Raw genomic sequence first — 12,191 nt, forward strand, 5'->3', positions numbered from 1 at the left:
ATACAAGTTGGGCCATCGTGGGGTCTAACGAGTTGGTTAAAAGAACTGCACTTGGGAAAGTTCTGCCATTACTCATGGCAATCTGGACTAGTCAAGGCCAACAGATGGCCTGCCCCTTTGTCCCTAAGGGATTAATGGGTCCCAGTACGGAGGCAAAGGTTTTCTTCTGTGGTAAATGATGCCAGCAGCACGCTCTAAGGTTCAGGATAAAGATGTCTATCCAGGGGCTGGGGATTTAGCTCAGCGGCAAAGCGCCTGCCTGGCGAGCGCAAGGTCGTGAGTTCGATTCCCGGTACTGGAAGAAAAGCAAAAAACAAAAACAAAAAAAAACAAAGATGTTTATCCAGGTTTTGTAAAAATATCACAAGGAAGCCAGGCAGGGTGGCACACGCTTATAATTCCAGCACTTGGGAGGCTGAGGCATGAGGATCACTGCAAGTGCAAGGGAGCCTGAACCTATATAGAGTTCAAACCTAGCCTGACATGATGAAACCCTATTTTAAAAAACAAAAACAAAAAAAAAGTCTCACAAGGGGCACCTGGTGGGCGCTGGGGATTTAGCTCACCGGCACAGCACCTGCCTGGCAAGCCCAAGGTCGTGAGTTCAATTCCCGGTACTGGAAAAAAAAGGGGGGGGGCACCTGGTGGACTTCAGGTCTCCCCTTATGCATGGGATGCCACCTGAAGTAGCAAAGGCCTAGTTGTCTCCTCTCTATAGGCCCCCAGAAAGTAAATGGGAAATTTATCGGATCTCATCATTACACAGATTTCACTAACTTTGCCACTAGGCCGTATCCTTGATGAATGAGACAGGTTTGATCCTGACAATTTGAAATAAGAACAGCTTATCTACTATTATAATATAGTCTGGGTTCAGTATGAACTGGGAGATGCCAAAGATGGGTCCCGGATGGTTCTTTAGACTATGAGCCTGTTGTCCAGCTATGGTGTTTCCGCCTAAAGCATGCAGGGTAAAGGGAAATGCCCATGCTCAGGCTTCCTAACTCTTTATCAAAGGGACGGCTCAAGAACTAAGGTACCTAGAGTGGGCCCCAAGGAAGACAAAGATATCCTGGATGACCCTATTCTAAGACCCCCATCTGTCTCTCAGGGGGATCTCAGTCTTGCTGGTCTATTTAGGAAAGATAACCACATTAAGAGGTCTCCTCGACCTCCCCCTTATAAGTCTCAGACCAATAAATCAGGTCCATCCCCTCCAAATGATCAGGGGACTCCATGAAAGCCCAGTGCCCCGGAGGAACCCACATTCCTCAGCTCCCTCGGCAGCCTCCTCAGGCAGCCCACAGTCCCACTGGGTACACACGGACAGCGTTAAGTGCTGCAGGTCAGACCTGAAGTGGTGTTTCCCACTACTCTGGTTCCTAACTTGTCCTGCTCCTAAAAGTAGCCGCAGGGATGGAAGGAAATACTCAAGTGCAGGTTCCTTTTTCAGTGGCTGATATCCAACCGCGCAAGAAATGATTAAGGCAACTGTCAGAAGACCCTAGCAAGTTTGCAGATGGATTTCAAACTTTGGCCCTTGCTTTTGGTTTATCATAGCAAGATGTTCAATTCACCTTGGCCACTTGCTGTACCCCAGATGAAATCAATGAGCCCTACTAGAAGCTAGAAACTATACAGATTAGCAATATACCTTGAAAAGAGAAGGAAACCACCCTGGAACGGCTACTCTCCTATCAACAAAGTCAAACTGGACTACAATACTCAGCATGGACTAGTATGCTAGCTGCTCTTATCATGGAGATGAAAAGTGGGTTTAGCCAAGTGCGGTGGCCCATGCCTATAATCTCAGCACTTGGGAGGCTGAGGCAGGAGGATTGCCGCAAGTTCAAGGCCAGCCTGGGCTATATAGTGATCTCAAGGCCAGCCTGAACAGTGAGCCCCTGCCTCAAAACAAAAAAGGAAAGAAAAAGAAAAGGTGCATTTAAAAGTCTGTTAATTATGACACAGTGAGTGGGGTCTTACAGGGTGCAAGGGAAAATCCAGCTTTGTCCCATAAGCAATTAGCAAAGATCTTCTGCAAATATAGACTGATCTATGGAGGGAGAGGCACTAATGGGTCAATATTTCATCTGTCAGTCAGCCCCAAGTAGTCACCATAAACTGCAAAACCTTCAGAGGGGGCCTCAGATACTTATAACCCAATTGCTGGACATGGCTCTTTCTACATTCAATAATTGAGACCTAGAGAAAGAGAAAAGAAAAAGGTTAAGATTATAGCTGTTACAGCTGGTAATGCTTTAAACCCAGTTAACAGGGGGACGGCTTACCAAGTATCAGGCTGTGCTCTTAGACACTCCTGAGGTTATGCCTATAGGCCCAAAGATTAGCCAGTCTTGGGAACACGCAATCTCTCAGAACTATGCAAGCAGGTAAGACATCAGTGACCTACTCCTCCAAGATCCTCAGGTGGTATGGTTCACCAATGCAAGTATCTTCGTCTGAGGATAGCAAAAGACCAGGTAACAGTGCCTGCCTGGCAAACACAACTTCCTGAGTTCAATTCCTGATACCCAAAGGGGGTGGTGCCAGGTTTTGCACTTGCTCACAGCAAGTCATTGAAGCTGAACCTCTTTCCCCAGGAACCTCTGTTCTAAGGGCAGAGCTGGTAGCCCTCATTTAGGCATTAATGTTAGGAAAAGGCAGAAGTTAAACACCTATACAGTCTCCAGATATGCCTTTTTGGTGCTACACACTCATGCAGCAATCTGGAAGGAAAGAGGCTTACTGACAAATAAACAATCATTAAAAAAAAAAATCATCTATAACACACAGGAGATTCTACAACTCCAAGTGGCAGTCCATCTTCCCAGACAGGTTGCAGTCATGCATTGTAAAGGACACCAGAGAGATGTGTGAAATCTCCCTGGGAAATCAAAAGGCTGATAGGAAGCCCTACAGCTCCTTTTTGGAAATCCCTACAGCCCCTTAAGACTCCAGACATATTCTCAATTCTTGAGGAGCCATTAAAAACCAGTCTATATCCCCCAGCTGGATAAATGGACCTTAAGACAAGGAGAAATTCAGGGGCTGGGGCACTGAATTAGCTCAGCGGCACAGCACCTGCCTGGCAAGTGCAAGGTCGTGAGTTCAATTGTCGGTACCAGAAAGAAACAAAAACAAACAAAAAAAAAAAAAGACAAGGAGAAATTCAAAAGGGACTCTGGTGGTATTTAAGAAACAAATTGGTCCTTTCCCAGTGGATACAGCAGAAAGCTGTAAAAAAAAAAAAAAAAAAAAAAAAAAGAAAAATATAAACACTTTGTTATTCCTTCCAAATGAAAAGAGATGCTATATTAGAAATGGTCCCTCAAGTTTTCATAGGATTAGGACTAGTGACAACCACCAAACAGGTCTGCAAACAATAACCCAGCCAAGTCCAAACCTGCTCCTTTATTAGAACCTGTACAGAGGAGAGGGACAGAACCTGGAGAGGATTGCCAGAGACCTTACATATAAACCACCACATAGTGGATTTAAACAAATGTGGGTCCTAACTGACACCTTTATAGGCTGGACTGAAGCCCTTCCTTTCCTACCTGTTCAGAGAAGACAACTGAGTTCATCAAGGTGCTTCTTAAAGAAATTACCCCCAGACTTGGACTACTCCCACCTCTCCAGAGTGACAGTAGACCTTCTTTTACCTTCCGAATAACTCAGGGAGTTACCACCTCCATTCCTCCTGGTGGTCTCAGTCTTCTAGAAAAGTGCCTTTCTTCTCAAAATGTAGAAAAAGCCAACCAGACCCTAAAGTGGGCTCTGACAAAATTTTGCCAAGAAACATCTGAGTCCAGGCTCTGATTGCTACCAATAACACTCATGGGGGTTCGTAACATGCCCAGTGCTAAGTCGGAGCCCATTTTAGATGTTTAAGGAAGGCCATTTCTACCTTTTGATATGATGCTAGACCCACAGACTGTGAGACTCTTACAATATCTCATTAATCTGTACTAAGTACAACAGACCATCCAAATGTATGGGAACAGAGTCCTGTCAGCTCCTGGCCCAGGGAGACCACCTAGCGTCTGCACTGGAGACCAAGTGCTTGTGAAACTTGGAGAAAGGGAACACCAGCTCACCAGTTAAAGCCAAAATGACAAGACCCCTTTTCAGCAATCTTTGCTATACTCACTGCAGTAAAGGTGGCAGAGATAGATAATTGGATTCATCTTTCGAGATTAAAGCTAGTCCCACCTAAACTGTCTAAAAAACAAGATCACATCCCCTACCCCTCAAAAAAGCTACTCTTGTGAACCTCTATAAGTCTTGAAATTTCTCTTTAAAGGGTAAAGTTCCAGGGCTGCTATAGATAAGTAAACATGACCTTGCTAAGGCCATGGCCCTTAGACTCTTGGTAATTTATCAGACATACCTCTCTCACATACATTCTTCTCTACAGAAAGTGTGGAAGTCTGACCTGCTCCTCACACCTGGGCTAATAGTAAAGTTTCTTTTTCTTGTCAAACAGGCAGCTCAAAGGTCACTCTTTTCTCTTTATTTTCTGGTAAGTGTTTCTTCCCTCAACCCAGCCACAAGCCACAGTACCCCAAAATAGTTGGAGAACACGTAATCCCCAGTAGGGAAGGTCTATGCCCCTTCTAGCTGAAAGAAGCTATAGAAGACGGAGACCACATCCTCAGCACCCCCTAAAGATTTATGGGATTTACATCTCTCAGGCGAAAATAATACAGAAGGTAGGGTATGGCAAAGCTGGCTAGAAACATGAGCAAAACCTGTCAATTACAAGATTCCAGGACAATGCCAGGGCCCTATAGTAGAACTTTTTGAGAGCTCCCACAAGATATGTACTGGATGCCACCAGAGCTGCTATCATGAATTCCCACAGTGGCCAGCACCAAGTTTCTCACACACAGCATGGACTTTTTGTTTGCTTTTATCTCCTCCTCCTCCCACTCCTCCTCCTCCTCCTCCTCCTCCTCCTTCTCCTCCCTGGGAATCGAACTCGGGACTTTGCCGGGCATGGTGGCGTACACCTGTAAACCCAGCATTTGGGAGGCTGAGGCAGGAGGATCCTTGGGAGTTCGAGACCAGCCTGGGCTACAAAGTGAGCTCAAGGCCAGCCTGAACTGCACAGTGAGACCCTGTCTCTAAAAGAAAAAAAAAAAAAAAAAAAAAAAAACCTCAGGACTTTGCACCTGCCAGGCAGGCACTGTGCCACTGAGATATATCCCCGGCCCTTGCTTTTATCTTCTTTTCTCTTGTTCGGCCCAAGTTTGAGCTGCAGAGCTGGTTTCTCCCATACGCATTCACTCCTCAATCTTCAAATAAACTTGTGGAACCATTTTTGGCTTGTGTGGCTCAATTCTTTGTTCGAGGCAAGAAGGACCTGGAATGCTTTTGATTGGGAAGAAATTTCTAGGAAATGACAGTTTTTATATAAAACTCTAGAAAAAGTTTTATATAAAAATTAGTATTTAATATATATATGTGTATATACAAGGATAGTTGGGATAATTGTACTGGTGATGTCTAATGGTTTCTTGAAAGGAATAGTTAATGCTTAATTTTTTAACCAATTTTGCATGCTTATATCTGGTAATTCTTGTCTAGTGAAACTCTGTCTTATTTCTAATTTTTTTATTATTTTTTATTCTCTTTAATGGTTTGATCAGTCTTATATTCTTACATCTAGTAATCTGAGCAACTTCACTGAAGATATAACAACAACTGTTAATTCCTATCACTCTGTTTTGAAACCCTGTATGATTTTTATTGTTTTTGCTTTGTTTTTGTCTATGTTGTTATTTTATTTTTTATTCCCTTTAAAATTAAAAAAAAATTTAAATTTTTAAAAATTAGTATTTAAAGACATCTGTATTATTATATATTTTATTTTCTTCATAATGACATAGTAAGAAAGGTAATGTTTTTCTTGCATTTCTAGACATTTCTGTGGCACTTCTGTACCTGTTTTTGTCTAACTTATGGAGTAAGAATTATGACCAAGTATAAATTTGGGGGGTTTCTGTGTGGTTTTGGATTTTTTGGGGGCGGGGGAGTACCGGGAATTGAACTCAGGACCTTGTACTTGCCAGGCAGGTGCTGTGCCACTCAGCTACTTCCTTTGCAAGAAGTAAATCTTCTTTTGCAATCCAGAACTCGCTGTGCAGTATGAGTTTTGATACACATAAGAAGGACTGTCATCAACAGGCACAATACTCCAAGCCTGTGATCCTGGAACTCCTGAGGCTGAGGCACAAAGAATGAAGCCTGGATATTTCCAAATACTTCTATTTTACCCTACTGTACTATTCAATGTCAGCAGTTCTGCATATGCCATGATGTGAGGAAGGATGGACACTGCATTTAAGGTACTTTCTCCAGGAACACTTCGCACTGTTTTCAGTCATATCCTTCCAGCTCATGTTTAGGGTTTTGTTCCTACTACCAGGATCAGGCTCCAGTTCACTCTACAACTGAACGACATCCCTAGGTCTTTCCACTGTTATCTTGAGACAAGCTCTCTCTCAGCTGCCCAGGATGGCGTCCAACTTGTGCTCTTCCTGCCTGAGCCTCCCAGGTAGCTGGGATTACAGGTGTGGTCACTGGGACTGCTTTGCTTTGTGAGTGCTCCCATTAGACATTTCTACTGGCTTGGTTTCTGTCCATTCCATTCCCCCAACCCAACCTGCTTTAGACGATGAGTCCCAGGAGCACAGAAATCTTGTCAAGTTACTTCCTATCAGGAGGGTTGTAAAACCATGGGCTTTCAGACCTTATGTCTGCTTGTCTGAATGTTTTATTGGGCTCCACATTCCCTGCAGCTAGTCTCTGCAAACAGAGCCCAGACTACTTCATTCCAAGTACACTAAGGTTGAGGTTTCCTTCTGATGCTTCCAACCCCCACAACTATGATATCAGTCAAAATCTTTGACTGCCTATGGTGACCCAGAAAAATAATTTATTGACCACACAAAGACCAGTCCAAAGAGCTGTGAGGAGGGCTGGAGATCATGCCAGAGATTGAGCTTCCAATTGAATAAATCACTATTGCTACCACCGCACCTAAAAGCTCTTTCTAGATTAACCACTTGTCTTTGCAGCCTTTTTTGCTACCTACTGCCTAAGGGCTATCTCGTACTATTCCTTGTCTCTTATGGGTGCCAGTTACTGAGTCCAAATCAGGCATGGGGACATCTGATGGTTAGAAGCAGATCACATGCCTGGGAGGCTGGGAGGCATTCTTAGAGCCAACCCGGGAGAGGGTCCTCCTCATCATCATCCTCCTAAACTGGGATGATTCCCCAAACACTGGAAAAGAGCCAAATGCGGGGTGGCCACAGTGAATGTTCAGCATTGCTCTCCAGGTCTTGGGTGAATGGCCTCAGGGGCTCCCCCAGTCTGAGTGTTCATGAAGGTGCAAGGGATCAGACTGATGACCTAGTGAGGCCAGGGACTTTCTCTTGTCCATCCAGACAGGTTGGCACCACTATGGATGGTGTCAGAAGTCAAGGGCAAGAAAGCAAGCAAGAGTCCTGTGCAATATTCCAAGGGGAGCAGGCACACGTGTTTTGGAAGCTTCAGTGTGAACTGGCTTTTTTGAACCTCTATGAAAGTCAATTAGAACATGAAGCTTGGTAGTTTAATAAACAAAATTTTTTAAAAATAGAAAACAGAATTTTATATAATAATTTAGAGTTTAGGTGCTGGGCATGGTAGTGCATGCCTGTAATCCCAGGACTCGGGAAACTGAGGCGGAAGGATCGTTGTGAGTTCGAGACCAACATGGGCTACAAAGTAAGCTCAAGGCCAGCCTGAGCTGAAGAGCGAGACCCTGTCTCAATAAGACCAAAAAAAAAAAAAATAGAGTTCAGGAAATGACTATTATCATCCCTGAGTGATTCATTCAATAACATTTATTGAACTCGTTATGGAGTGATGGGGATTTAGTTCTCTTTCCCTGTGTTCAGGTCCCTGACAGCTTAGAAGCAGATGAACAAATATGAAAAATAATTATAATTCATTGCAAAAGGGTTGAATGGCAGTGGTACAAAGGAAGGAGTAATGAAATGCATTTCTGATAGCAAATTTCAGAGAGTTTTTTGAGTCGAGTTTCTCATGGTGAATACGAATTTGCCAGGTGGGCATGCTGGGTAAGATGCATGTGGAAATTTCTGGTAAGGCAGCTTGTGAAAAGGCACAGATATGAGAAATTGGCCTAGAGGTGGGGAGTTCTGTGGGAAATGAGCTCAGAAAAGGAGGGAGAGGATGGCTAATGAAGAAAACACTGATTCCTACGGTTGAGCCAGTCCTCAGCACAAGAGCCGTGTCCATGGAGGATAGGACAGCTTGAAGTTCAGGCGGTGGTGGGAGACTGGGCTCCAACTGCTTCCTCAGCAGCTCATGTCACTGATGACATGTTGGTAGTTACGGCTCCTCACAAGGACCTAGAACATCCGGAGGTTCTTTGGTGAAGACATGAGCTGGTGAAGGTGTGTGAGGGGCTGAGGATCAGGGAGGCATTACCTGGAGTGGTCTGTCAATTCACACCAGCCCTCTGCTGCTCTCTCGCCAGGAAGGACACCCAGGAACCTCTGTCCTTGGCCTGATGGGAGGCACCCGTGTGGTGGCATCAGTAACAGACGCTCCAGAGTTCTCCACGGTCCTACTCCCTGCTTCTGCCTCCCCAGCTGCCTTCAGCTCCGGATCTTCTCTCTCAGATCAGTGGACCTCCTGGGGTCCCGGCCCAGCTCTGTCCTAGCAGGCATCCTGAGCGTGGGACTCCAGTGCTGCTCAGGGCAATGTGTCACAGGTTCACCTGGCATAAACTTTTGCCTGATGTTTAACCCCAGCCTCTGGTGCAGCCTCGCCATCTTCTCTTTCGTGCTGGGGCCTTGGGCAAGAGTGAGTCTGAGGATGGGAACCCTCATTTATCCCTCCTCTGAAAGGCTAAGAGCTGAACAAAGGTACCACCAAGTTGACTAAGACACACAGACGGAAGAAAAGGCAACCAAAGGGCAGGTAAACTCGGCCAGAGGCTCTTGTCTGGTTGTCAAGTTCACAGAGTTCTGGCCACTGGTGTAGTCATGGCAACCCAGGGATCTAGCGCAATCTAGAGATGCTAAATGTTCTTTCTTGCTAAGCAGCAATCTCTTCCACACTGCCTGGTCTTAACCTGAGTCTGGGTTGAAGTAGGAGAGAAAATAGAGACTGATCTCTGTTTTATCAGTGCTTTCTACCTGGAAAGCTTACTTCTTTGCATGCTGCAAAGTTTCTACGAGGCTAGGATTGAAGTCCAGTCTAGCAGCTGAAGGCTGGGAGGAGGAGCAATCAGTGAACCAGTAAACATCGCTCAAATCCCCTTAGGGAAGGGGCCTGTCTCTTCATCATGTTCTCTAGGGCTCCTGTCGCCTACTTTTCTCAAGCAGATGTTGGGCTTGAGAATGGGAGAGGTGACAGCGCAGAAGAGACGAGGTGTAGCTTGTGGTCACACAGGATTCTGCCAGGCTGAATGTAGGTGACGGTAGCTATTCCAAAGAGGGAGGTCACAAGCTGGTGGGTGGAACAAGATAAGAAGAGCTTGGGGCTGGGGGTTTAGCTCAGCGGCACAGCACCTGCCTGGCAAGCACAAGGTCGTGAGTTCAATTCCCGGTACCGGAAAAAACCAAAACCAAATAAAAAAAAAAAGAAGGGCTTGCCATGGCTCTGGGTGGAAGCCACTGGTGGCCCTGGGCTGCATAGCTGTGCAGTCCCTACAATGATTTCTGGTCCTGAGGAAACAGGAGCACATCTGGCAGAAGGTAGACTCTGAATCCATGAAGCCTGTTTTGAGTAATTTTTCTCTTCTCTTCCTCTCTCTCTCTGTCTCTCTCTCTCTTTCTCTCTCTCTCTCCTGTCTCCTTTTTTAACCTAAATTTTATTGTGTATATTTAAGATATAAGACATTATGGTGGGGCTGGGGATGTAGCTCAGCGGCACAGCGCCTGCCTGGCAAGTGCAAGGTCGTGAGTTTGATTCCTGATATCGAAGAAAAACAAAACAAAACAAACAAACAAACAAAAGATATGATGTTATGAGATACATATAGATGGTAGAATGGCTCCTATAGTCTGTTGGGGGTGATTAGTCAGGAGCCATTTTGGGAAAGGGATATTTGTTTAAGACTGAGCTACTTTGGGAATCAGAAGTCACAGGACAGCTACACTTCAGGATTTCTGGAACCGTCCTACCACGGTGACTGGATGGGAAAAGGCCACAAGAAGCAGTCTCAGAGAGGGAGTGAGCTAGTCATCCTGAAAACTCTAAGCGGGGATGAGCCCTAACCGGAAGAGCATGGTGAGAGGCCAGACCAGTTGTGTTTGGGGTGGGCGTTAAGTCCAGAAGATCACGATACACACAGCACTTCCTACATCCAGCACAGAGCTCAGTGCTCTCTCCACCTGCCAGCTTCATCAGGGAGACACCTCAGCTCAGATGGTACACAGGCTGGGATGTACGGACAGAGCAGCCTCTGGAGCAGCAGGGTGTCTCACAGGCATACAGCCTATAAACCTAGGCAGAGACAGCACCGACTTGGAGCGCAGAGATGAGCAGGAACACCGAGAATCTCTGGAGAAAATACACCCCTAGGGCAGAAAGCATGCCACTGACTGACCCTGCCCATCGGGAAACAGGACGTGGCTCAGCCTAGTCGTGTGTGAGCGCACACACACAAGCAGATGTTAGCTGGCGGTGGTGACCCACGCCTGTAATCCCAACACTCAGGAAACTGAGACAGGAAGGTTGTCACAAGTTTGAGGCCAGTCTGGGCTGCATAGTGAATTCAAAGCCAGCCTGAACTACAAAGACAGGACCTGTCTCAAAAAACAAAAAAGGGAGGGCTGGCAATTTAGCTCAGTGACACAGTGCCTGCCTGGCAAGCACGAGGTCATGAGTTCAATTCCAAGTACTGGGAAAAGAACAAACAAACAAAAAAAAAAAAAAACCCAAAAACATAAAAAAAGGTGGATGTAGAAACAAAATAGGTCCTAGTTTTAAAAAAAAAAAAATAGGCCCTAATTGTGATTGATTCACTATCCTTCATACCTGGTGTATTCAAATACTACAGATCCTTGAAAGAAACCACTTAGCCAAATACACTGAAGATTTTTTTTTACACTGAAGGTTTTTTTGCACTAATTTTTCCTTTTCTTTGATTTGTAGGCTTTCTTTTGCTTTACTTTTCTTTAGTCTTGTTTTCCTTTCTTTTGCTCTGTTTTACTCTTTACTTTTCTTTCAATACTTTTCTGTTGTTTTTACCTAATTCCATTAACTTTCTTTTTTTCTTCAATTTGATTCTTACTTCATTTTTCTCTTTTCCTCTTCATCTTTATTACCTCTCTTTTTTAAATTTTACTGCTTTCATTTTTCCCTTTCCCTACCCCTTCCATTTTATTATTACAATTAAGCTTTATTAAGTTTTTAGATACAGTAAAAGCTTGAATTGTAACGCACTCTGAAAGTGTTCTTCAAGACAATCAAACATTTCTAATAAATTTTAGCTTGACAAATGAACAATGTCTTGCAATATAAATACAACATCACACCAAATGTCACATGATCACAACTAAGCCAATGGCTTCTCTTCTCTCTCTGTCCCTCTCTCTGTCCCTCTCTCTCCCTCTCTCTCTCTCTGCAGGATTGTGGGTGATAGTCTCTCAACAGCAAGATGGAGATCTCATCTACAGACGAGGAGGAGAAAAAGGTAGAGGCATCCCTCACTTCACATGAGAGTAGGGAGAAAGTGCAAAATTTTGTAAGAAATTATGACCAGAACAAGGCTGAAGAAGTACAAGCAATGAACCTGTTTAACAACAATGCAATGTCACATTTCCACAAAATTCTCAAAAAGAGGCAAAAACAATTATCACTGGATAGCTTCCTTATTAAGATTGCATGAAAAGAAAAAGAGTCCACTGAGCCAATAGCTAGTGACAGGGAAAGTCGTCCTACACAGTAACCCTTCCCTCTCCTGCCTCCCTCACACCAGCCACAGAGGTTTTCAAAGGTAAGGATAGGTTAGTTCGTGTATTTTTCTTTAGATCTTGTTTTTTTATTATTTTGTATTATATTGCAGTATTAGAATCATTTTTATATGCACTGTTGGGTTGTGAATGAATCATCTGAGCTTCCATTATTTCTTAGGGGAAAAATTCACTTTGATATACAAG

At 44.5% G+C, this 12,191-nt stretch overlaps 1 long non-coding RNA gene across 1 annotated transcript in view; it reads right to left on the reverse strand.

Moving 5' to 3' along the window:
- Positions 1-1,909: 1,909 nt before the first annotated feature.
- LOC102019889 overlaps positions 1,910-12,191 on the reverse strand; it is a 34,410-nt gene continuing 24,128 nt past the window's right edge. The window contains exons 2-3 of the long non-coding RNA XR_262967.1: positions 2,292-2,462; positions 1,910-2,205 (exon numbers count right to left, since the gene is read on the reverse strand). This is a non-coding gene — a long non-coding RNA (uncharacterized LOC102019889). The remainder of the gene's footprint in view (positions 2,206-2,291; positions 2,463-12,191) is intronic.

This window comes from Chinchilla lanigera, unplaced genomic scaffold (genome assembly GCF_000276665.1).
Source record: "Chinchilla lanigera isolate Chin_1 unplaced genomic scaffold, ChiLan1.0 scaffold00057, whole genome shotgun sequence".
Classification (NCBI taxonomy): domain Eukaryota; kingdom Metazoa; phylum Chordata; class Mammalia; order Rodentia; family Chinchillidae; genus Chinchilla; species Chinchilla lanigera.